General features: G+C 40.7%; 1 protein-coding gene and 2 long non-coding RNA genes across 3 annotated transcripts in view; 2 read left to right on the top strand and 1 right to left on the bottom strand.

The window, feature by feature from the left end:
• Positions 1 to 25,128, bottom strand: part of LOC134732173 (uncharacterized) — a 71,674-nt gene that overhangs the window by 26,149 nt on the left and 20,397 nt on the right. The window lies entirely within an intron of this gene.
• Positions 7,726 to 9,327, top strand: LOC134732219 (uncharacterized). Its single transcript, XR_010115168.1, has 3 exons — positions 7,726 to 7,905; positions 8,372 to 8,428; positions 9,292 to 9,327. It is a non-coding gene; the product is annotated as an uncharacterized lncRNA (long non-coding RNA).
• Positions 9,321 to 15,390, top strand: LOC129460060 (uncharacterized). The gene is made up of 2 exons (XR_008650147.1): positions 9,321 to 9,397; positions 15,208 to 15,390. It is a non-coding gene; the product is annotated as an uncharacterized lncRNA (long non-coding RNA).

The following is a 25,128-nucleotide window of genomic DNA, read 5'->3' as shown; positions in this document are numbered from 1 at the left end:
TCGTTACCAGCTGCAAAACAGTTTCATCAAGTCAAGAAAGACAAAGCTCGGCTCCATATGATTCTAACTGCTCCTTCTTCTTTTCTCATCCATTTATTCCTGACCCCCAAGATATGAGTTAGGGAAGCAGAATCTCTTTTTTTTTTATGGCCTTGTTTTCCTTGGTTGGTGTAACACCATTAAGCCAAATGCCCATCCCGGCCTTTAGAAATTCAATGTAGCTGAGACTTTAATATCTCTGCAGATGGATGAGGAAAACAGCAGTCAAGAATGTGGCTTAAAGTGAAATCCCCTTTTCATGAGCCCATGAAGACAAATGACAGGAGTCAACTGCCACCAGTCAAAAGGGCCATTAGCATTTTCTTTATTTTAGAAATATTTCAGGCACTTCTTTAACTGCACTCCAGTCAGCTCGCTGGGTATTTTGTATGTGACATCCTTCCGAATCTTGCTCAGCTGTCTGAAACCAGGCCAGGGAGTGACCACAGAAAAAGTACTATTGGATTAAACAGACAGCAGCTGGATTGGATTAAATGGTTCATTTGACATTTAAGAGTCCCTCTAATGCCACTCTTCAGGTTGTACTCCTGCTGAAATGTTGTCATGAACTTATTCTGGCCCCCGTCTTTTGCTAAAAGTCCACTTACTTAAGAGTCAAATTTAAATTAGGAAGTATTTCCAGCACAAATTTTTGACTTCTATTGAAAACTCAGAAACTCTGATCCTACTGGCCCCACCTGCGCCCATGGAAGGAAGGAAGCAGCTGGAGCTGAGGAGCCAGTGCCATTTCAGATGGGGCTGTCCACCCACAGTCCTCACCACTCACTGTTCTCTAAATATATTACATGACTGGTCCCTGAAGTCCTTTGGATGTGTGACCCCTTCTCACATTTACTCATCAAAAACATTAATCACTTGCTATGTTACAATAACTGTAGTAAGCCCTGGAAATGCAGACAGGGACAGAACATCATCCTTTTCCTCAAAGAACTCAGAGTCAATCACAGGAAAAGTGTAGAAAAGAGCCAGATCTAATCAAGTGATATGTGGGTCATAGCTCCAAGCTACAAGGACCTGGAGAAGAGGCTTATTGCAACTGCATTGGTCAGAGGGAAATTCGCAGGGCACATGGTGCCTGTGATAGGCAGAAATAATCCAAGCAAAGAAGCAAGGACCTTTCATCCAGGCATAAGGAGAAGAGTGAACTAAAAGAGCATGGTAACATGGTGAAACTGCAAGCATTTCCTAACCCTCTAATGACTCTAACCTTGGGAGCACTAAACGGCTCAAGTGTAATTTAAAGTCTTTTAATACTTTTCTGTAAACCCCAGGTTATTTAATGCTATCTCGTTCACTTAACTCTCTATTTTACTGCACTGGGCCGCCCATCTGACTACAGTTCCACAGGAACAGGGGCTGTCTTACTCACTTTTCATCCACACATGTGCTAGGTTCATGAGGGGACCCAGCAATGGGCTTTATGGCTGGTATGGCTGGTATGGCTGCCTATCTGAGTGTGTGAGCTCCGACTCCAGACTATAATGCTCTCATTGTCAGAGTGGAGGATTATCTACTCTAGATGCCACAGTACTGAGTACAATGTCAGGGGAAAAAAAAAAAACAGGTGTACTTTACTTTTTTTTTTTAATGAATCTGCTAGGGTTTGCATGTGGCCCCCAAAGTTTATATGTTGGAAAGTTAATCCCCAATGCAATAGCATTGACAGGAGCCATCTTTAATAGGTTACGGTGGCTCTGCTCTCATGAGTGGATTAATGTCCTAGCTCAGGAGTGTGTTTCTATTAAAGTAAGTTTGTCCCTCTCTTGCGCTCTCTCACTCTGCCCTCACTTGCCCTCGGCCTTCTGCCACGGGATGATGCAGTAAGAAGGCCCTCACCAGATGCCACTGCCATGCTCTTGTGCTTTCCAGCCTCTAGAACCATGGGCAAATGAATTTCTATTCTTTATAGGTGAGCTATCTCAGGTATTCTGTTATAGCATCACAAAAAGACTGAGAAAAAAATGAATAAATAAAGAGATGTAGAAATCATTCCTCAAAATGAAAGAAAATGCAATTTTAAAAGCTGTTTCTCTAATCCAGAAGTTGGCAGACATTTTCTGTAAAGAGTTATATAGTAAATATTTTAGGTCTCTGTTGCACCTGAACATAACATCATGCTCAATAGTTCTGTTATAAGGTTATTAGATTCTCTTATAAGGTGAAAGTAGCCACAGACAATATGTATATAAATGAAGATGGCTTAGTTCTAATAAAACTTTATTTATAGACACTGACATTTCCATTTTAAGTTATTTGTATACATTACAAAATAATATCTTGTTTCAATTTAATTTAAACATTTAATAATATAAAAGTATTCTTAATTCATAGCTCATACAAAACTAGGTGGTGTGTTAGATTTGAACTTCAGAATGCCATTTCCTGAGCCCTGCTAAGTCAATTTAAGCAGATTCTCAGCTCCTGGAGCTCAGCTGTGGAAAGGTAATCACCTGTTGAGTGTAGACCTTCTGTCTTTCATTAACAGAAACTAATACATATGGAAAAATCAATCTGTTTTAACTTAATCTAATGTGGTTATTAAAGGCTCCTCTCCTTTTATTATCTAATGTGAAGTACAGGCAATAAAATTCCACACTGACTCCACTGGGAAGCCAAACAATTAAACAACTAGGCAATTAATGGTATAATTAAAAACCTTTCCATTATATTATTTAGTACCCATCAAGAAAGGTTGGTCTTCCATGATTCAAATGCCCTCACTAAATGTCATTACTTGGAGCCAAAGACCTCTGTTCACACAGACGCACAGGTAGGATGGGGCAAGGAGTGTGGAGTCATAGACACTTGGCCCACCCTCACTGGACTAGGGGCCTGATGAGCATGTGACAGCCCCAAGAAGCCATAACACAATGTGAGGCTGTAGTGGATCCTTTCATTTTCATCATCTCTGAAGACTACTCTGAAACTTCCCCCCAAACTGTCCCTAAAAAACAGCTCACAGACTACTTGCCGCCATGACCCCGATCACTGTTAAGTTCTGAATACTCCTTCTTCCTCAGCATAACATTATTACCCTGAGGACAGGGACATGCCTGTTACCACAGCAACCAGGTGTAGTGCTTCACATGTGGTCTCAGCCCAACCTCTCTGCTCTGTTTACCTAACTGCATCTGGACTGGGCCCTGCTTCTCACTCCTATGGTCAGATGATCACTTTCCTTTTTAACTTCATCTGTTTAAGATTAACCCAGCAGCCTTGGTGTAGGATGGCTTAAAAATGATGTCATTCACCATCTATTTCTTCACTCCCATCTAGTCTCCTAAACTTCTTCCTTCCAGCTTACCCTGTCTTCTTATCTTACACTCTGTCGAAAGATCTCTTCATCAACGCCCACCCACCACTCAAGTCCAGACCCTGGAATTATCTCACCATGACCTCTATCTCTTCCACTCAGAGAAAGCCACGTTCTCTGTCAGTCTCTCATCAAGGTGTACAAAGCTGATAAAACTACCTAAGTCAAGGTATAAATGACTGATATGTCTCTGTATTCCCAAGAGATATTTGTTCTTTTCAGCAAAGTCACCTGAGTGACCGAATTTGAGGATATTCCAAGAAAGCATTGAAAAGGAGGCTGCAGGGTAGGTTGTTTCCGGGGCCCTTGATTGATGAGGAGGCCTGGGTTGCACCATCTGATGCTCCCATTTGGACATTAATTCATTGAACCAAAGGTCAAACCAAGCACCGGGTATATGAGCTCAAAAAGTGGACAGTGCAGAAAAAGAAGCACTGCGATCTTAGAATGCTGGCCTTGGTCCAACAGATACAAAACTTAGAGTAAAACACGTTCCCACTGTGAGCCCTGGGATCCTCATACATTGAATAGGGATAATAACACCTCCTGCCCAGTCAGCGAGACTTCAGGCACATGGATTGTCCTGGAAGGAGACACATGCACCCCTCCACTGATTTTCTTTAAATGTTTGCCCAAAGTTAATACAAAGACTAATTTGGAAAGGCTAAGAAGGGCAAGGAGTGGAACATCCGTTTCTCCATCAATGCTATGTGCTCTGGCCGCTAAGAATACATCCCACCTAGAAAAAGCAAAATCTGTGAAGTTTACTGAACCCTTGCTAGTTAGGAGAGAAGTTTGTATTTCTAATTAGAATCAGGTTTTCACTCTATCAGATCCGATAATACACTTATCAAAACTGAGAAACTAAACTTGGGGGGTATGTTACTATTCACTAAAACCCACACTTTATTTGTATTTCACCAGCTTTTTTTTTTTTTTTTAGACGGAGTCTCACTCTGTCACCCAGGCTGGAGTGCAATGGTATAGTCTTGGCTTACTGCAACCTCCACCTCCAGGTTCAAGCGATTCTCCCACCTCAGCCTCCTGAGTAGTTAGGACTACAGGTGTGTGTCACCACACCCAGCTAACTTTTGTATGTATTTCACCAGCTTTTTTACTGCTGATCTTATTTCAGGATCCAAACCTGAATATCACATTGAATTTAATCATCATGACTTCTTCGTCTTTTCCCGCTCATGGCTGCTTCTCAGACTTGCTTTTTTGGCCATTACCTTAAGAGAGGTTTGAGGAGGATTGGCCAGTATTACTAATATTTTATAGAATATTCTCAATTTGGGTTTGTCTGCCTTTTTTTCTCATGATTAGACTGAGGTTATGTGTTTTTGGTGGAAGACCACAGACATAAAGTGCCATTCTCACCACATCCTATGAAGGCCACATATGGTCAATATGACTTGTCATTGTTGATGTTAATCTTGATCACCTGCTCAGGGTAGTGTTCACCGTATTTCTTCATTCTAACATTATTCTTTTTACACTTTTCCAGCTCTATTTTTTTAAAGCAAATCACTAAATCCAACCCTCATTCAGGAGAGAGAATTAAACTCCACCTCCCAGAGAAAGGAGAGAGAGTAGCTCCATAAATTTTTTTGTAATTCTTGCTTAAAGGAGATTTGTCTGTTCTTCCCATTTATCTGTTCAGTCATTTATTTATATCAGTAGGGACTCATGGATCCTTTACTTATGTTTGGTTACTCCAATTGTTTCCACTTTAGTCCTTGAGAGCTTTTTCGGGTTGTCCCCTGTGTCTTTGACATGCCCCGTCCTTTTGTTGTTATGAGCCCCCTTTTACATTTGGGCCTATGGCTTTTCTTGTATCTTCCAATTATATTTAAGTGGATTTTTGACATTGAAACCTTTGTCATACTGGCGCTAAAACACTTCTTTAAACATCAATATTGAAAATTTATTGAGTTTGAAATGTTATAGCTTTTTCTATCAATACAATGAGATGAAACGTGATTATGGAAGAAAAGAAAGCCATGGTGATATTGTCCCTCTCCTGCCTGAGGCTTCTGCAAAGCCGACTCTTCATTCACTGGGCCTCCTTCCCCACCTGGTTGATTCTGACTTGGGCTCCAAACCCATCCCACCAGGCATGGGGGCTGCTGTCTCGGGGATGCCTCCCCTGCATACACACTCACAATCGGCAAAGCCTCTTTCTCCTTAGGCCCAGAGCCCATGGGAAAAAGCCATTCTCATCCTCACCTGATTATGTCATTGAGTCCTGGGACCAGTGGGGCCAGTGACCAACCTCACAGCATATGACTGCCCACCCACCAGTCTCTGCTGCCTTCTGAGAGCCACAGCAACCCTGGGGGAAAGGCAGACTCATCACCCTGGGGCCCAGAGACCTTTGCCTTGTCTGTTTTGGATGGGCAGCTGGTCATCCTCTCAAGTGTAGTGCGGTATCAGAAAGAAAAGTGAAATGATAGATAATTTATTTCCCAGGTAAAATCACCAGGCTTCTGGCTACATGTCAATATATTTTAAAATCCAAACTAACTCACTGGAAGGGTGGGGGAAAAGAGAGATTGAGAGAGGTTTGGCATATTTTGGAATATTCCTTTGGAATTTTGGAATATTCCTTTGGAATTTTGGAATATATTTTATTTCTGAATAAAGCAAATTGTAGACTTCCGAAAACACATATCATGTTCAATTTGGGTAGTATCCTTGCAAGTAATTTCTTTTATGCCTATATAAGATGTATCCTTGATGTGTTATCATGAAACATACATGATACAAATCACATATTACAGACAAATTCTTGGTGAAAAATATCAGTATTCCTCCTATTCTTCTCTACCAAAAAAAAGGCTCTTTTAATAATTTTAGTCTTTAATTTTCCAGGATTATCTTCCAGAATATCATAATGATCGCATTTATCGATGTTAGGTAATACCTGTGGGATTCCCATAGGACAGATGAGGTTTTTTATTATTATTATTCACATGGCCCCTCTCCTTCAGGGAGAGGATTGCTTTTAGTTCTTCTTGGTACCACCTTCCTAATTCCACAGAAGGTGCTAATGTCTCCACTACTTGTTCCTTTGCCTTTCAGCAACACACTGATGTGCCACTCTAGGAAGTGAAGATTCTTGAGCTTTCCATATCTTATCACTCTTCCTTTTGTTCCCATCTGGCCTCCTCCTACTTTCTGTCAGCCACATTTTTAGTTATAATATAGCATTAAAGTTATTAAAACTTATACTCCATCCAGCAAATATACCCAAGACTTCAGCACATTCTCCCAAGTTGACCCTTCTATCAGAGGCCCATTAAACAACATCTGAATAGATAGAATTTGTTGTCTGTAGGTCCGTGAGGATGAGGCAAAACAGAGGATGCAAAATGTTGAGTCTAGGCCTTCCCTGGTACAAACTAACTCCCCAGCCAATGGCATTTATCCAGTATTAGTTTCAAGCTCTGAGCTATTTCTGGATACATTGACTGAACAAAATGTATATAACTGTCTTGCCATTACCAGTCTTAAGCAGTATTTCATTTAGCTGTCACATTAAAGGTTATTTTCTTAACCTTCCATGTTCCATAAGCCATGTGTTAATTTGATGTATGTGTAGTGTGATGAAGAAAATGTTATTCTTTCAACAGCTGCTCCTAGCATTTTTCTTTTTTTTTGTAGTAGGTATGAGTTTCCATCCATGAACTCAGCTCTGGAAGAATGGAAACTTCTATGTTTATGTATGACTATATGACTCAGGTTGTCTTTTGAGTTTTTATTGCCCAGAATGCTTGAGAAAATATCAGTAAATGCAATATTTTCGCACACTTAATTTTGGGATCGAGTTGTATCTCAGATATAGGACATTAATATAGTGCAGAAGGGTGTGTGTGTGTGTGCATGTGTGAGTGTCTGGTCATCTGATCGTGGTAGAATTCCCAAGTCAACTACCCTTGTCTGATTATCTAATTAGTGTGATTGTTTTTCCTTGTGCTTATCTTAAAGTCCAGTGGTTCTCCTTTCTAAGTCTCTACTTTCTTGATGCATGAGAATTATTTACACTCAGGAAGCTCCATGCGATGGTAGGACCACTTCTATATCTGGGCACCTCTGCTGCTGCTATACCATGGTCAGTGTGGAAGACACCATGATGCTGGCTCAGGCACATTTTTCAAGATGTACTACATGGGGATTGGTCCCTGGGTTCTATCTAGAACATGAGGCAGAGGTTCCATGTGCTGTCAGGTTCCACAAACCTACTTGCATTGTGCCAAGAGAATGGAGAAGGCAGGGTTTGGGACTCCTTTCTTGGTTGGGTAAACATCTACACTCTCCTCATTCACCCTCAAGCTCTTCTCAAGTCCTTTCAAATGGAGAATTTGTTTCTTTGGCCAGAAAGTTTGCTCTGATTCACCACACGTTTTCTCAAAATACTGAACCATGGTTTTGCATGGACACCAGTGAATCAGAAGAGATGTTCAGTCAAACAACTGATGCCGTCTGGTGTACCCTAACCGTGCACGCCAGAGCTTCTTCTCAGGGTAAGTGTCTTTAGATGGCAGACTTTTGAGTTTCAAAAGTCTTTTCTCTACTTTGGGCTGTAACAACACTTATGTGAGGCAACTTAATGCCAGACAGTGTAGCTGCCCAACTGGAAGGAAGGTGAAAGAATAATAATAAATACGAGAGAAAACTCACTGGTTGTTATTTCAGATTATTATATTGCCAGTCCTCCTAGGTAGAGGCTAGTAAATTTTAGGAGACTATTTTGAAAAGTTGGCTTTGAGTAAAGACTGAGACTTCTGGCCCAGGAATTGTCTATTATGAAGCCCTGAGAGGAAGAAACCTTCCCGTCATCATAGCTTCCTGTGTGCCAAGCATTGTTCGAAAACCTTTATGTGTATGGGCTTGTTTAATCTTCACAATAATTTATAATCTAGCTCCTGCTACTTCAAAACAGTAGTACAAGAGGTTAAATGACTTGTTCAAAGTCCACAGATAAACACAGAGGAGGGATTTAAGTGCTGCCGGTCTGACTCCATCCTCTGGACCACTGATAAGTAAGGCCAGGTAAGATTATACAGCAGTAACAAATATTCTACCCTGATCTCAGTAATTTATAGCAACAGAGACTTATGTTTTTCTCATGCCACATGCCCAAAACAGGACCACCCACTGTCTTAAAAACCGCTGCTCACTGCTGGGTGCATTGGCTCACGCCTGCAATCCCAGCACTTTGAGATGTCAAGGTGGGTAGATCACGAGGTCAGGAGTTCGAGACCAGCCTGGCCAATATGGCGAAACCCCGTCTCTATTAAAAATACAAAAACCAGCCAGGCGTGGTGGCGCATGCCTGTAGTCCCAGCTATTCAGGAGGCTGAGGCAGCAGAATCACTTGAACCCGGGAGGTGGAGGTTGCAGTGAGCTGAGATCACGCCACTGCACTCCAGCCTGGGCTGGAGTCTCAGACTCTGTCTCAGAAACAAACAAACAAACAAAAACTGCTGCTCATTAGTCAAAGAACTCAAAAGGGTCTCCAATGGGCAATTAAATGCTTCCTCTCAGAAGTGGTGGACATCACTTTCTGTGACCACTCGTAGCCCAGGATGAGTCACATGGCTCCATTCAACTCCAAGGAAGCAAGACATGCAGGCTCCCCATGAGCTCTGGGGATCCACATCTGGACATATTTGGGGACCACCCCCATGACCATCCTGCTGAGCTGCCTGCCTATCAGTAACTGTGAAAACAGACATGAGAGTTTCTGTAAGAAAACAGAGTGAGGAAAAAAGGGTGGGACACAGGTGGATTGGGGAAAGGCAATAGAACCTTGCTCTATGACTTAGGATATTTTCAATGAAGTCTACCAAAGAAAGTCACAAAATTAGGAGTGCAGTTAATATTTGTGAAAATTAGAAAGGACTTTATTGCAGCAGACTGGCTAATTTGGTGCTAAAGAAACCCAGACCACGTGGACAGGGAGGCTGCTGACACCTGGTGGCTCCTGCTTCTCCAATGGAACTGGCTTCACTCTGGAAAGTATCTGTTTCCTTCACTGCACAAGTGGAAATGTGATCCTGGGAGGGCAGGGGGATGCTTCACCACCTCTTCGCAACCATCTGCCTTGGCAGGTGCCTGCATTGGCCTCAGCAGATCACAGGAGTTGCTGGCATCGGCAAAGCAGGGTGCTCAATCAGCAGATCCTCTGGAAGGGGCTCCCCCAAGAGGACACTGGAATTGCACAGGCGTATGCCCAAAGGCAATGTTGATGGAAGCCATCCCCTTTCGATTTATTCTCTTACATAGATACTCTATGTGGTTGGTTTTTCACGCATCAGAGGACATGGGTGCTTGCCTCAAAGATGTGTGAGTCTTTGTGGTACAGGGCAGGGAGCCAGGGGGAAGGCAGGGCTGGCTGTGTTGCCTCCACTAGAGGTTTCCTTATCCCTGTGTCTGGGGTGAATGCCTGCTCTGGGGCCGTGGGTGCTCCTGACCACGTGGTACAATAGCCTCAAAGATGAACTCACTTCCTTGTGCACCAGAGATGCCAAATGGAAATGCTACTGGAGAAGGGGCTGGAACATTCATCAGGTGCTGCCTCCAGGCACAGATTAAGGGGAAAGTCATAAAGCATATTGAAGGGTTCTAGAGATGGTCGAAAAGAAAGGTACCTGTCAACCAGGTCCTAGAAAGAAACAGATGGCTCACTTATAGGAATAATTAAAGAGGTCTGAAGGAGTGGGAGGAGAGAGCCCATGCTGGAACCCAGTGAGAACCACAGCCATGGAAACTGAGCTGTTTGACAGCAAGGTGGCCTCAGGGAAGGGAATATCAGCAGTGAAACTGCAACTCCACAAGGAAGGAGTCGGGGGTCCTCTCCTTCCACACCTGACCTACCACAGATGACTCCTCTTCCTGCATTTCACTAGAAGGCAAAAGGCACAGAAGCCTCTGTGATGCAAACCAGAGGGGCTCCCCCTCCAAGGGCACAAAGCAGGGTGAATCAAATACCCATCATATAGCAATAAAGACCCACTTACTTGCTCTACCCTTGCAGGATGAGCTGGACATGTTTAAACAGCTTTATTGAGATACAATCAACATACGACAAAATTCACCCATTCAAACCATACAGTGCAGTGGCTGTTTATTCAGAGATGTGCCTTTATCACCACCATCAGTTTTAGAACATTTTCCTTACCCCAAAAAGAAGCCTCATTGCATTTTTCAGTCACTCCTTGTTTGTCCTCAACTGATTCCCACAGCCCTTGGCAACCAATAATCACTTCCTGTCTCTATAGTTTTTTGTTTGTTTGTTGTTTGTTTGTTTGTTTTTTGAGATGGAGTCGTGCTCTGTTGCCAGGCTGGAGTGCAGTGGCGTGATCTAGGCTCACACCTACTTCCCAGGTTCAAGCGATTCTCTTGCCTCAGCCTCCTGAGTAGCTGGGATTATAGGAGTGCACCACCACGCTCAGCAAATTTTTGTATTTTTAGTAGGGACAGGTTTCACCATGTTGGTCAGGATGGTCTCGATCTCCTGACCTTGTCATCTGCCCACCTTGGCCTCCCAAAGTGCTGGGATTACAGGTGTGAGCCACCACGCCTGGCCTCCTGTCTGTATAGTTTTACCTCTTTGGGATATTTAATATGAATTGAGTCATATACATAATGTCTTCACCGTTCACCCATGGGCTGGGCATGGTGGCTCACACCTGTAATCCCAGCATTTTGGGAGACCTAGGCAGGAGGATGGCTAGAATCCAGGTGTTTGAACCAGACTGAGCAGCAAAGCAAGACCCCATCTGTACCAAAAGAATTTTAAAAAGTTAAAAATTAAAAAAATGTTAAATTCACCCACGTTTTAGAATGTATCAGAACTTCATTCCTTTTTAACATAGAAGTATATTCTATTGTATGAATAAACCACATATGGGTGTCCTTTAATCATTTGATGAGTGTTTGGAGTGTTTCCCCTTTGGCTTGCTTTCTTTTCTTTTTCTTTCTTTCTTTCTTTCTTTCTTTCTTTCTTTCTTTCTTTCTTTCTTTCTCTCTTTCTCTCTCTCCCTTTCTTTCTTTCCTTTCTTTCTTTCTCTTTCTTTCTTTCTTTCCTTTTTCTTTCTTTCTTTCCTTCAGCACATCCAGAATGCAGAAAATACTTTTTGGCTATTATGAACAATGTTGCTACAATTTGCCAAACATCCTTAACTAGCTCCTGCTTTAGTCTCGTTGGGGTTTCTCGACATTTACTAGGCAGTCAGACTGTATTTGTAGCTGGAAAAATTGGGAGGGAGCAGATGAGACAGAGAACAAAAGGATAAGTGAGATGCGATGTGCTAAAGAGCAATTACTAAATACATTCTAACAATTGTCATCATGTAGTTAACTTGCCAACTCAGGGATGCTGTGCCACAGAAAAAAAAAACAAAATAAAATATCCCATTGGCCTAGTGACTTTGCAAATTCAGTAATGCAAAGCTGAGATTACACTGGTTTTTTTTTCGGCTATTATTTCATAGTCAATATGCCATTTTTAGGGAATAAGTTTCCAGTCTGAATCGTTGGTGGCATTACAATGCCTGGCTGCTTACAACAAAAAGATGGGGAAGGAAATAATTTTAACTGCTTCTGTGAAGAAACCCAGATGGCCCCAGGATCTTCAGACTGACACTATGGTTTTCCAGATAAACTACTGGACTAGTAAGGACAACAGTCAAGATGCAAACAGGGTAAGGGGAGTTTCTTAGACCAGGGGTTGAAAATTCAGTTGGCTTCAGAGGCCAAAGAGTGATGTAACCACGGTAGAGTTTCAGGCAATAGGAAGGTGGATTCAGTGTTAAATTGCAAGTTGTGCACCCTGCCTGAAAGCATTCAGAGCCATATATTTTTTAATCCTTTAATCACTAAAGAAATATTTTAGAACAAATTTAGCTACCACTAATGACTTTTGTTTGAGACATAGCAAAGGCAAACCTTAAGCAATAATATACAGTCATATGTATATTATTATATTATTATCCTCAATGGATTTAAATCCCCCAGCCCCCCAGGCATTCAAGTTCAAAGTTCTGTGAGCTCATAATGGTTTCAGATATGAACCCTGCCCCCATTCTCAGGAAAGCTTCAGTTTATGTGGAGCCCAATAAATGAGACAATAGGAGAAAAATACACTAGGGAACACAAAGGCCGCCATGCCCCCACTCCCCTTCAAATACCTTCAGTTTCTTCCCCTGTAAATGAAGATAATAACAGAACTCATTCAGTTGCTGCTTATCCAGAAAGCAAATCATCTTACCATGTTCTTTCATGGAACACTGATCGATCTCATGCTGTCTTGTACTAATGGTGCTTTCATCTTTTTCCAATCTATCCTCCCATTTCCTAATATGCAGAGGGCAGGATCTGTCTTGGTTGAAGTTCTCAGAAAACTTGAGGCTGAGACAAGGACTTAGATGCAGGTGATTTAGTTTGGAAAGTGCTCTAGGGGAGCTCTAGTAAAGGAACTGGGAATGTGAAATAGGAAAGTAGGAAACATCAATAAAATGACATTTTATAAGGGTCACTGCTGCGGGTAGTGGGGGCTGAATACTGACAGGCCCTCTGGGAATCACAGAATACCTCCTAGAACTGTTTGTGTACAGAAGAGGCTGGATCTTTGTTTAATTGCTCTATATTCTCCATTGGTGGGTAGACACATCTGGAGGAGTCATCTTCTATGCACTTCAGGCTCACACTAAAATGGGAGCTGAGTATGGTTCCACAGCTTTGGGAAAATCCCAAAGACAGACAGCAAAAAGACGTGTAGCAGGCACCTTGAGGTGGGAGGCTGACATTGAGTCTGATTATACCTGGACCTGGCCCCTGTGGCTGGGACTGAAACCAGAAATGTGCTGAGGAGAGGTGACGTTGGCCACCAAAGTCATCAGAGTGAGTGTATTATTTATGCCCAGGTTCCCTGTCCTCAGTGTACTTTCATTTTCACAGAACAGCTTTTCAGATTTCGATGAATAGAATAAAAACATGTAGATGGTAAAATGAAAAATGACTGCATCTACAAACACAGAATTCAAAGTAGTCTGTAAGTTTAAGAAGAATGGCCCCTGTTCCTGCTTTTTCTTCAATGTATTTGCAAATGACACAGAAAACCTAACTCAATATGGCTTCAGTCAATAGGTGGGCTCATTGGCTTATGAAACCATCTGGTGCCTAAGCAAGATCAAACAGTGATACCAGGACTACTTGTCTGTCTCTTACTTGCTATATTCTCAACATTAGCTTTATTCTCAGTTGTACATAGTAGCAAACTGGCTGCCAAGCACTCCAGCTATGTGTGTGTGTGTGTGTGTGTGTGTGTGTGTGTGTGTGTATCTCCCACAGAAGACCACAGGGTTGAATCTCATGACTTTCACAGTAGCATGCCCATCCCCTGGAGTAAGCACCATGGTAAGGAAATGAGAAGCCTTTCCTTTGGCCTGAGTCACTTGCCTATTTCTGGAGTATATTCAAGGTATTGTTCCCAGGGAAAAGGTAAATGTATTTTGGGTGTCAATTACAACTGATATCTACTATTAGCAATAAATGTACAGAACCTTTCCTTAAATATAAATTTGGATCACAAACAGATGGGTTTCACTCATCTGTGGTCCAAGTTGTGCTACAGAAAATGCCCCCTCCCTGTTCTCATCCATGGCAGAAGTTACTAATCAATCACAAACAGCTTCTCTTCAAAGATTGGATGCATCCCCAGAAACCATCTCAGCAGAATGCTCTGGGCAGCTACTCCCAGGCTATGGGAATGGATAGATGAGAGAAAATAAATTTGCCATCCATGCTTATAAAGGGCAAAGGTTTTAGAGTAAAGTAGTCTTGAGTTCTCACTCCAGCTCTGCTCATTCCTTACTATCTGGGAGACCTTAAGCAAATAGCATAATTCCTATGAGTCTCAGTTTCCTCATACGTGAATTAAGAAAATAAAATAGGCCAGGTGTGATGGCTTACACCTGTAATCTCAACACTTTGGGAGGCCGAGGCAGGCAGATCACGAGGTCAGGAGATCAAGACCATCCTGGCTAACACGGTGAAACCCCGTCTCTACTAAAAATACAAAAAAAAATTAGCCAGGTATGTTGGCACATGCCTGTAATCCCAGTTATTCTGGAGGCTGAGTCAGGAGAATTGCTTGAACCAGGGAGGCGGAGGTTGCATTGAGCCAAGATTGTGACACTGCACTCCAGCCTGGGTGACAAGCAAGACTCTGTCAAAAAAAAAAAAAAAAAGGGAAAAAAGAAAAGAAAAAATCTACACAGGAAGAGTATATTTATATTGAGGTAGGAGGTGGACTTTACTCCAGACCAGATTGGACGCTAGCCAGTGTCAGCCACACAGGAAAGAGATGAAAGCAGATCTCCATAAAACATGCCCACCAGTGCCACATCAGCTTACCATTGCCATGGTAACACTTGGATGTTACCGCCCCTTTCCATGGCAATGACCCATAAGTTTTCACCCTTTTTCTAGAAATTTATAAATAACCCACCCCTTATTTTGCACGTAATTAAAAGGAGATATAAATGTGACTGTGGAACTCCCTCTGAGCTGCTACTCTTGGCACACAGCCCATGGGGTAGCCCTGCTTTGCAAGGACCAGTACCTCTGCTGCTGCTGTGCACTGCCGTTTCAATAAAAGTTGCTGTCTAACACCACTGGCTCACCCTTGAGTTCTTTCCTGGGTGAAGCCAAGAACCCTCCCAGGCTAAGCCCCAATTTTGGGGCTCACTTGCCCTGCATCAATATGGTTAGTAAAGTGTCACAAAGTAGGTATTCAATGTATCTCATTTTCCTCTTTCTTTCAGAAAGATGTTTCTTCTTCTCTGGATCTTCCATTTTGGAAAAGGAAGCCAAACAATTCATTGATGATAATCTACTGACTTCAACTCCCCCTTAGCACCCATCCATGTGAAGAGACACCTTTGGACATCTGTTATACTTGGAGGAGCCAATGTTATCCTGTTTGTTAAATAATCTTGTTCAATCCATGATTGGGTAACTGGTCAATTCAATACACTCACAAGATACCAGTACAAAATGTTAATGATGGTATTTGTGCCACAGGTTTTTGCTCTCAGAGAAAGCAGGGCCCCCAGAGCACAGCCTGCTGAGATGCCCCGCACTGCTATTGAAACAGTTAAAGCAGGTCAATAGTTCTCAGTGTGTTTTTTTTTCCCTCTCAGCCCATTTGTAGTTTTTTACCTTTAAAGACACATAATCAATCAAACATGAGTGATTGCAGTAGCCTGTATTGACCATTTGTTTTTTAAACACTGAAACTTTGGAGCAATCTGTGCAGGAATTTTTGATAATATGTTAAAAAATACTGCAATTCTGAGAGTAATTTCCCTACCATGCTTATCTAAGGTGACCATGCTTTGGTTGAGAATTCCGCCCCCATTTGTATTTGGTAACACTTTAAAAAAATTTAATTAAAAAAAACTATTTTGTTCACTTTGAGAATTTTTATTTGCAACATTTTTTGTGGAAGAGAGCATGATCTCTGTGTCAGTGAGCAGATGAGGTGCTGGGTTTCAGACTGTGTTTCTCTATTCTTGTGGAACATATTATAGAGTCTAGGATGTAGATCTGAAAGTACCCATTTCAAAATATATTATTTAACCACAATTATGATAAGATTATCTTTGCATATGTGGTGCTTTGAAGGTTATGTCACTAGAGAAAACTGATCTCTGGAAAATTTGTCATAGCAATAGAACAAAAGTATGCCCATTTGGGAAGATTTCTGCTAAAAATAATAGTATATTCAACTACTAATATCTAAAATACTGAAGACATTTAATCACCCATAACACAACATCTTGGGACACAGGCAGTGCTGGGTTTGTTCAGCAGTTCTGAAAGCTTATGGCATCCACATGTTTATGATTTTCTTGGCTTTTTTTCTACTGACTGCAAATGGCTCCACAGCCCCAAGCATCATGTTCTCAGATGCCAGCGTCTCAAGCAGAGAAGATAGAGTGGGCAGAAAAGGGACCTCATCCAAAGTGCCATCTATTCTCAGGGGACTAAACTCCCCCAAATTCTCCTATATAGCTCATTGGCCATAGACTCAATGCAACCAAGTACAGCAGAAAAGAATAGGATTCATTACCCAAAGGGGCAGGCAAATCATGATTCATCTTTGCAGCTTTGGGAGGAATGTATCTTCCATGGATATTTATCTGGCAACTCAGTACTTGAACAAAATCAGAGTACTGTTTTCATGAATGAAGTAACTATGCAGTACATGTACTCTCAATTGTTATTTCTTTACAATATTTCATGTATGGTCATAAACCTCATTAGCAGGAATTCCAGAATTGCCCTCTTTGGAGTTCCACCTACACCAAATTGTTCAAAACTCATGGGAGTTAATATAGTCTAAAAGGAATTGGTATTCCTTGAAATGCCAAACAAAAGAAATGGCCTCTGCCAGTCCACTGCTGTCATTACTCCATGCTGCAACACAGTGTCACTGTTGAAGAATGGTTCTGTGCATTTCTGCTGCTGTAATTCTCCACTGCTGAGAAACCTGTCCAGGACCAGTTGTTTGTGAAGTTAGGGTGCTTTGTACTTCATGTGCCTCTTTAGCCATTGTTTTGTGCTGGGGTAGTCTCTGGCTCCCTATATCAGCCAGCGACACACTACACAGAAATCAGCCACGTGAAACCAGTCTTTGTGTCCATGGGTTAAACAATTCTGCCAGCCTAAATCTACTCCTTCCATAAGATCTCTTTATTTTTGTGGAATTTATTTTCCTTTTCTCTCACTGGATCTTTATCTGTGTGGCCCTGTTCTCTCTAACTTCAAATCTTGGGATACAGGAAGTGGGTTATCCATTTTCCCTTCCAGGAGGACATGGGCTCATTTATCAAGTTAACTTACCTTTTTTTCAGTATCAGTTTGGTATATCATAAGAGGATGGGTGATATCTTTTGCTAATCCAGTAGAATGCAGGCACCATCATTGTAGGACTCTTGTTCATCTTTTCCTATCCTCACCCATAGTGCATGGCAGATAATGGAAGCCCATCTCCTTAAATCAATTAGGATAATCACCCAGTTCTTGAATATGATTCTTTTAAGACAATGGACATTTATATAATAAAGGAGACAACTATGATAATTTTTCCCCCGAACAAAGAAGATCCTAGTTGGTTGGCTGTCTCTCTGTGAAACAAAAGTAAACCTAGAATAATTAAAATATACCCCTCAACAGGATCCCCCTTCTGTCTTAAATACCCTGTCACACATTAAAATAGTCTCTGAAGAGATTATTTTATTATAGCATTATAGATAAATTCTACTTCCTAAAAGGGGATCCTCTTCACATTCTTAAACAGAATATTTGACACCTTGACCTAAGTATCTTTATTTGGCCTGACTCACTGTCAGATACCAAGGATACCCTTGGTAACAGAGATTAAGTGTGAGCCTTATACCTCCTAGTCCTTATCTTGCATTCATGGAACTGCTTTAGCTTTCCTAAGGTGTCTCTGTTGGTAATCCTCATCCATATGGCACATCGCCAACCAGGCATGGATATCACTATCCACTTTCTCCATCTACACCTAAGCAGTAAGCCCTTCTGGGCAAAGCCCTACAACAGAGAGGTGACACCATGTGAAACGACTGGATTTTAAATCCTTTGCAGCAATCCATTTATAGTTTCCTGCTCTTCAACTTTCTCTAACTGCTACTTCAAATCATTTTGTTTTCTTCTGACAGCCCTGCCTTCTCACTTACTCTTGGTAGATGACTGTGATTCTCCTTTTGCACAGAGAAACCTGGTCTTCAAAAGTCAGGGCTTTTCCTTTTTTCTGCCTGTTGAAGAAAAAATGGCCTCTCCTTCCATCTATAGCCAGATCCTCAGATTAAGGATTTCCACCCCCCATAGCCTCCCCTGCAGTTGACATTATAAATTCATTTTGCCTTTGTCCTGCAGTCAGCTTCTCCTTCTCAATCAAACCCTTCTCATCTGAAATATTTCTTCCATTCTGAACAAACAACAGATAAAACTGTCTTGGACTCCATGTCTCCTCTCCATCTACTGTACTCTGTTCCTCTCACTCACAGTTAAACATCTTAGTAGAATTTTCTATACAATCTGCAGCCCAAGTGTTTTTTGGAACAACAGGAGGCTGTACCCACCTGGGCTGCAGACTGGGCATCCTTACCCACTGTTGCCACCAGTATCCAGGTGACTCACACATGCTAGAGCTTCTAGTCTAGCAGTCCTACTTTTGCCTGAATTTGCTGAGGGTCATAGCCTCCTGTTGCTGTGGAAACCCCAGACAGCAGGGAAGGCAACTCCTCCAACCTCCGCCTCTCATAGCCAGATAGGCCACATCTGCTAGAGCTTCTAAACCAGTGGTCCTGCTTCTGCCTGAATTCTGAGGGCAGGCACAACCCCATGTTTTCCTAGGAAGCACATAGACAGCAGATTAGGGTCAACCATGGCCCCTGTCTGAGGGGGCCCCCTAGACTAGATCACCTAACCAAAGAAACGTGGCCATGGAAACATAATCAGAGAGTTCTCCTCCAAGACCCAGGAATTGATTAGAATCAAAGCCAGTCAATCAAACCCATCTTATACCATAATTTAACCCCCAAGGACATCAAAGAAGAAAAAAGCAAAACAACCCATCCAAAGCACAGCAACTTCAAAGACTGAAGGAACATTCACCCACACCAATGAGAAAGAACCAGTCCAAGACCTCTGGCAACTCAAAAAGCCAGAGTACCTTCTTATCTCCAAATGAATACTCTAGTTCCCTTGCAATGATTCTTAACCAGGCTGAAATAGCTGAAATGTCAGAAATAGAGTTAAGAATATAGATAGGAACAAGTATCATCCACATACAGGGGCTACTTGATACCCAAACTACGAAATCTAAGGATTACAATAAAACAATACGGGAGCTACTAGATTAACTGGACATTATAAGAAAGAATCAAACTGATCTGCTACAGCTGAAAAGCACACTAGAAAAATTTCATAATGCAATCATATGTATTAATAGTAGAATCAACCAAGCCTAGGAAAGAATCTCAGAGCTTGAAGACTTGCTCTCCAAAGTCACTTAGAAGAAATAAAGAAAAAACAATAAAGAAGAATTTTTAAAAATCTGAGAAATATGGGATTATGTAAAGAGACCAAATCTACTACTCATTGGTGTCCCTGAAAGAGACAGAGAAAAGCAACTTGAAAACATATTTCAGGATATGATTCACAAAAATTTCACCAACCTCACTAGAGATGCCAACATTTCAATTCAGGAAACGTAGACAACCCCTACAAAATACTACACAAGAGGACCATCTGCAAGATGGTCACAGTCATCAGATTCCCCAAGGTTGACATGAAAGAAAAAATGTTAAAGGCAGCTACAGAGAAACGGCAAGTCACAAAGGGAAGCCTATCAGACTAATAGCAGACCTGTCAGCAGAAACCCTAAAAGCTAGAAGAGATTGGGGGCCTATATTCAGCATTCTTAAACAAAAGAATTTTCAACCAATAATTTCATTTGCAGCCAAATTGAGCTTCTTAAGTGAAGAAGAAATAAGATCCTTTTCAGACAAGCAAATGCTGAGGGAATTCATTACCACCAGACCTGCCTTACAAGGGGCCCTGAAGGGAGCACTAAATGTGGAAAGGAAAGACCATTATCAACAAAGTACACAGGTACAAAATACATTACCTACAAAGTATACTGAAGTACATAGACCAGTGACACTATAAAGCAGCCACACAAACAAGTCTACATAATAACCAGCTTAAAACATGATGACAAGATCACATCTGCACATATCAATACTAACTTTGAATGTAAATAGGCTAGATGCCCCAATTAAAAGGCAGAGTGGCAATTTGGATAAAGAAGTAAAACCCAATGGTATACCGTTCTTCAAGAGACTCATTTCACATGCAATGACACCCATAGGCTCAAAGTAAAGAGATGGAGAATAATCTACCAAGTAATCACAAAACAAAATGGTAGGAGTTGCTATTCTAATTTCAGACAAAACAGACTTTAAACCAACAAAGATCAAAAAAGACAAAGAAGGGCATAATATAATGGTAAAGGGCGCAATTCAACAAGAGGACCTAACTATCCTAAGTATATATATACCCAATACAGAAGCGCCCAGATTCAGAAAGCAAGTTCTTAGAGATCTACAAAGAGACTTAGATAACCACACAAGAGTAGTGGGAAACTTTAAGACCCAAATGACAGTATTAGATCACTAAGTCAGTAAACTAACAAAGATTTTTGGGACCTGAACTCAAGACTTGACAAAATGAACCTAGTAGACCTCTACAGAACTCTCCACCCACGAACAACATAATATATATTTTTCTCATCTGCACATGGCACGTACTCTAAAATTGACCACAATTGGGCATAAAGCAATCCTCAGCAAAGGCAAAAGAACTGAAATCATGTCAGCCATGGTCCAATAAAAATAGTTAGAAAATAACTCAAAACCATACAATTACATGGAAATCAAACAACCTATTCCTGAATGACTTCTGGGCAAATAACAAAATTAAGGCAGAAATCAAGAAATTATTTCAAACTAATGAGAACGAAGATACAACATAACAGAATCTCTGGGACACAGCCAAAGCAGTGTTAAGAGGGAAATTTATAGCACTACATTTCCATATCAAAAACTTAAAAAGATATCAAACAAACAACCTAACATCACAATTAGAGAAACAAGAGCAAACCAATGCCAAGGCTAGTAGAAGGCAAGAAATAACCAAAATCAGAGCTGAACTGAATGAAAGAAAAACAGAGAGAAGAGCCAAAGGAACACAGTCAGAAAAGCAAGGGGGACCTTACTACCAACCCCACAGAAATACAAAAATCTCTCAGACACTATTGTGAACACATCCGTGCACACAAGCTAGAAGACCTAGAAGAAATGGATGAATCCCTAGAAACACACAATCTCTGAAGTGGCACAAAGAAGAAATTCAATATCCTAACAGACCAATAATGAGTTTCAAAATTGAATCAGTAATAAACAGCCTACCAACCAGAAAAAGCCCAGGACCAGATGGATTCACAACTGAATTCTTCAGATGTATAAGGAAGAGCTGGGACCATTCTAACTGAAACTATACCAAAAAATTGAGGAGGAGGGACTCCTCCCTAACTTATTCTGTGAAGCCAGCATTATCCTTGATATTAAAATCCAACAAAGACACACCAAAAAAAAAAAAGAAAACTTTAAGCCAATATCCCAGACGAACATAAATGCAAAAATACTCAACAAAATACTGCAATCCTGATCCAGCAGCACATCAAAAAGCTACTCCACTACAATCAAGTAGGCTTTACCCCGGTGTATTCATCTGTTCTCACACGGCTATGAAGAAATATCTGAGAATGGGTAATTTATAAAAAAAAAAAAGAGGTTTAATTGACTCACAGTTCTGCATGGCTGGGGAGGCCTCAGGAAACTTGCAATCATGATGGAAGATATCTCTTCACAGGGCGGCAGGAGAGAGAATGAGTGCCAGCAAGAGAAATGCCAGACACTTATAAAACCATCAGATCTCATGATAACTCACTCACTATCATGAGAACATCATGGGGGAAACTGCCCCCATGATTCAATTACCTCCACCTGATCCCACCCTTGACACTTAGGGAATATTACAATTCGAGGTGATTTGGATGGGGACACAGAGCCAAATCATATCACCTGGGATGCAAGGTTGGTTCAATATAAGCAAATCAATAAATGTGATTCACCACATAAACAGAACTGAAAAAGAAAACAAAAACTGATGAACAAACTCAGGAGATGCAGAAAAGGCTTTTGATGAAATCCAACATCCTTTATGTAAAAAACCCTCAACAAACTAGACACTGAAGGGACACACCTCAAAATGTTATGAGCCATCTATGACAGTCACAGCCAACATCATATTGAATGGGCAAAAGCTGGAAGCATTCCCCTTGATAACTGGAACAAGACATGAATGCCCTCTCTTACCATTCCTATTTAACATAGTACTGAAAGTCCTAGCTAGACCAACCAGTCAAGTGAAATAAATAAAAGGTATCCAAATAAAAAGAGAGGAAGTTAAACTAGCTCTGTTTTCAGATAATATGATTCTACACCTAGGAAATCCCATAGTCTCTGTGCAAAAGCTCCTTGATCTGATAAACAACTTCAGCAAAGTTTCAGGATACAAAATCAGTATACAAAAAATTAGTAGCATTTCTATACATCAACAACATCCAAGCTGAAAACAAAATCAAGAATGCAATCCCATTCACAATAGCCACAAAAAGAAGAAAATACCTAGTAATACAGCTAACCAAGAAGGTCAATAACCTTTACAACAAGAGCTACAAAACACTGCTCAAAGAAATCAGAGATGACGCAAACAAGCGGAAAAACATCCCAGGCTCATGGATAGTAAGAATCAATATTAAAATAGCCATACTGCCCAAAGCAATTTACAGATTCAACACCATTCCTATCCTATTCCTATTAAACTACCACTGACATTCTTCACAAAAGTAGAAAATACTATTTTCAAATTCATATTGAACCAAAAAAGAGCTCAAATAGCCAAGGCAATCCTAAGCAAAAAGACCAAAGCTGGAGGCATCACAATACCCAACTTCAAACTATACTACAAGGCTATAGTAACTAAAACAGCATGGTCCTGGTACTAAAACAGCATGGTACTGGTACAGAACCAGGCACATAAAACAATGGAAGAGAATAGAGGGCCCAGAAATAATGTCACACAGCTACAATCATCTGATCTTTGAAGAAGCCAACAAAAACAAGAAATGGGGAAAGCACTCCCTATCAATAAATGGTGCCAGAATAACTGGCTAACCATGTGCAGAAGCTTGAAATTGGGCCTCTTCCTTACGCCATATACAAAAATCACTCAAGATTGATTAAAGACTCAACTCTAACACCGAAAACTATAAAATACCTGGAAGACAACCTAGGAAATACCATTCTGAACATAGAACCTGGCAAAGATTTCATGAACAAGATGCCAAAACAATTGCAACAAAAATAAAAATTGACAATGGGACCTAATTAACATAAACAGCTTCTGCACAGCAAAAGAAACTATCAACAGAGTAAACAGACAGTCTACAGCATCAGAGAAAATACTTGCAAGCTATCCATCCAACAAAGGTCTAATATCCAGAATCTGTAAAACACTTAAACAAATTTGTAAGCAAAAACAACCCCAATAAAAAGTGGGAAAAGGACACTAACAGACACTTTTTAAAAGAAGACCCACATGTAGCCAACAAGCATATGAAATAATTCTTAACATTCACTAATCATTAGAGAAATACAAATCAAAACCAAAATGAGGTACCATCTCACATCAGTCAGAATGGCAATTATTAAAGAGTCAGAAAATAACAGACTCTGGGGTGGTTGTAGAGAAAAGAGAACATTTATAGGCTGCTGGTGGGAACGTACATTAGGTCAGGCATGGTGGAAAGCTGTTTAGCGATATCTCAAAAACTTAAAACTACAAAACAGAGAATTACATTTGATCCCACAATCCCAATATTGGGTACATAGCCAAAGGAACGTAAATCATTCTATGATAAAGACACATGCATGTGTATGTTCATTGCAGCACTATTCACAATAGCAAAGACATGGAATCAACCTACATGTCCATCATTGGTAGACTGGATAAAAATGGTGGTACATATACACAATGGAATACTATGCATCCGTCAAAAATGAGATCATGTCTTTTGCAGCAACATAGATGGAACTGGTAAAGTAAACTAACACAGGAACAGAAAATCAAATACCACATGTTATTACTTACATCTGGGAGCTACACCAAGATGCGAACAATAGACTCTGGGGTGTACTTGAGGGTGGAGGGTGGGAGAAAGGTGAGGATTGAAAAACTACCTATCAGAGACTATGCTTATTAGTTGGCTGACAAAGTAATCTGTATATCAAACCCCTGCGATGTGCAATTTACCTATATAACAAATCTGCCCTTGAACCTAAAATAAAAGTTAAGAAAAAAGAATTAACACCTCCCTGCTTCCTGATACATCCTAAAATATTGTGTCTTGCATTAACAGATGACCTTGAAATTCAAAGCATGGCTTCAAAATAAAGTTTTGTTACACTCCCTTCAAAAAATTAATTTTCCTTATTACTCTGGATTAAATAGATTTCTACTTTTTAATAAAAAATGTTTTTCCTCACTAATGTTAGAAAGACAGACTTCCTAACTCCCAAGGTTATACACAAATTTGCCTACGTTTTCTCCTAGTAGCTTGATTATGATGATGACAATCATTTCACCTAACAGGAATTGAGTTCTTATTATATGCTAAGTATAATAAAGTGTTCCATTTAATCCTCACAATAACATCTACAATATGGGCAGTATTATTATTCCTTTTTTACAGAAACAGAACTAAACCTTAACAGTTTTAAAGGCCTTGACCAAGTTTTGAAGACCAAATGATTCATATAGCCCAGACCGTGAGAGAGTTTGACTCCAAGGGCTGAGTTAATGTGCTACTGCATTCTTCCTATTTCTTTTTTCAAATCTTGTACCAAGAAGTCCATATAATTTCTAAAATTAATTATCATTTCCCTGCTGACAGTCACAGATCTTTTTCAGAATTAGACCTGAAAGCAAAACTCTACCTTGGAATGAGCACCTAAACTTTACCACTA

The sequence above is a fragment of the Symphalangus syndactylus genome, chromosome 13 (assembly GCF_028878055.3).
Source record: "Symphalangus syndactylus isolate Jambi chromosome 13, NHGRI_mSymSyn1-v2.1_pri, whole genome shotgun sequence".
NCBI lineage: Eukaryota > Metazoa > Chordata > Mammalia > Primates > Hylobatidae > Symphalangus > Symphalangus syndactylus.
The sequence above is the reverse complement of the archived record's forward strand: the minus strand, read 5'-3'. Positions and strand labels throughout refer to the sequence as shown.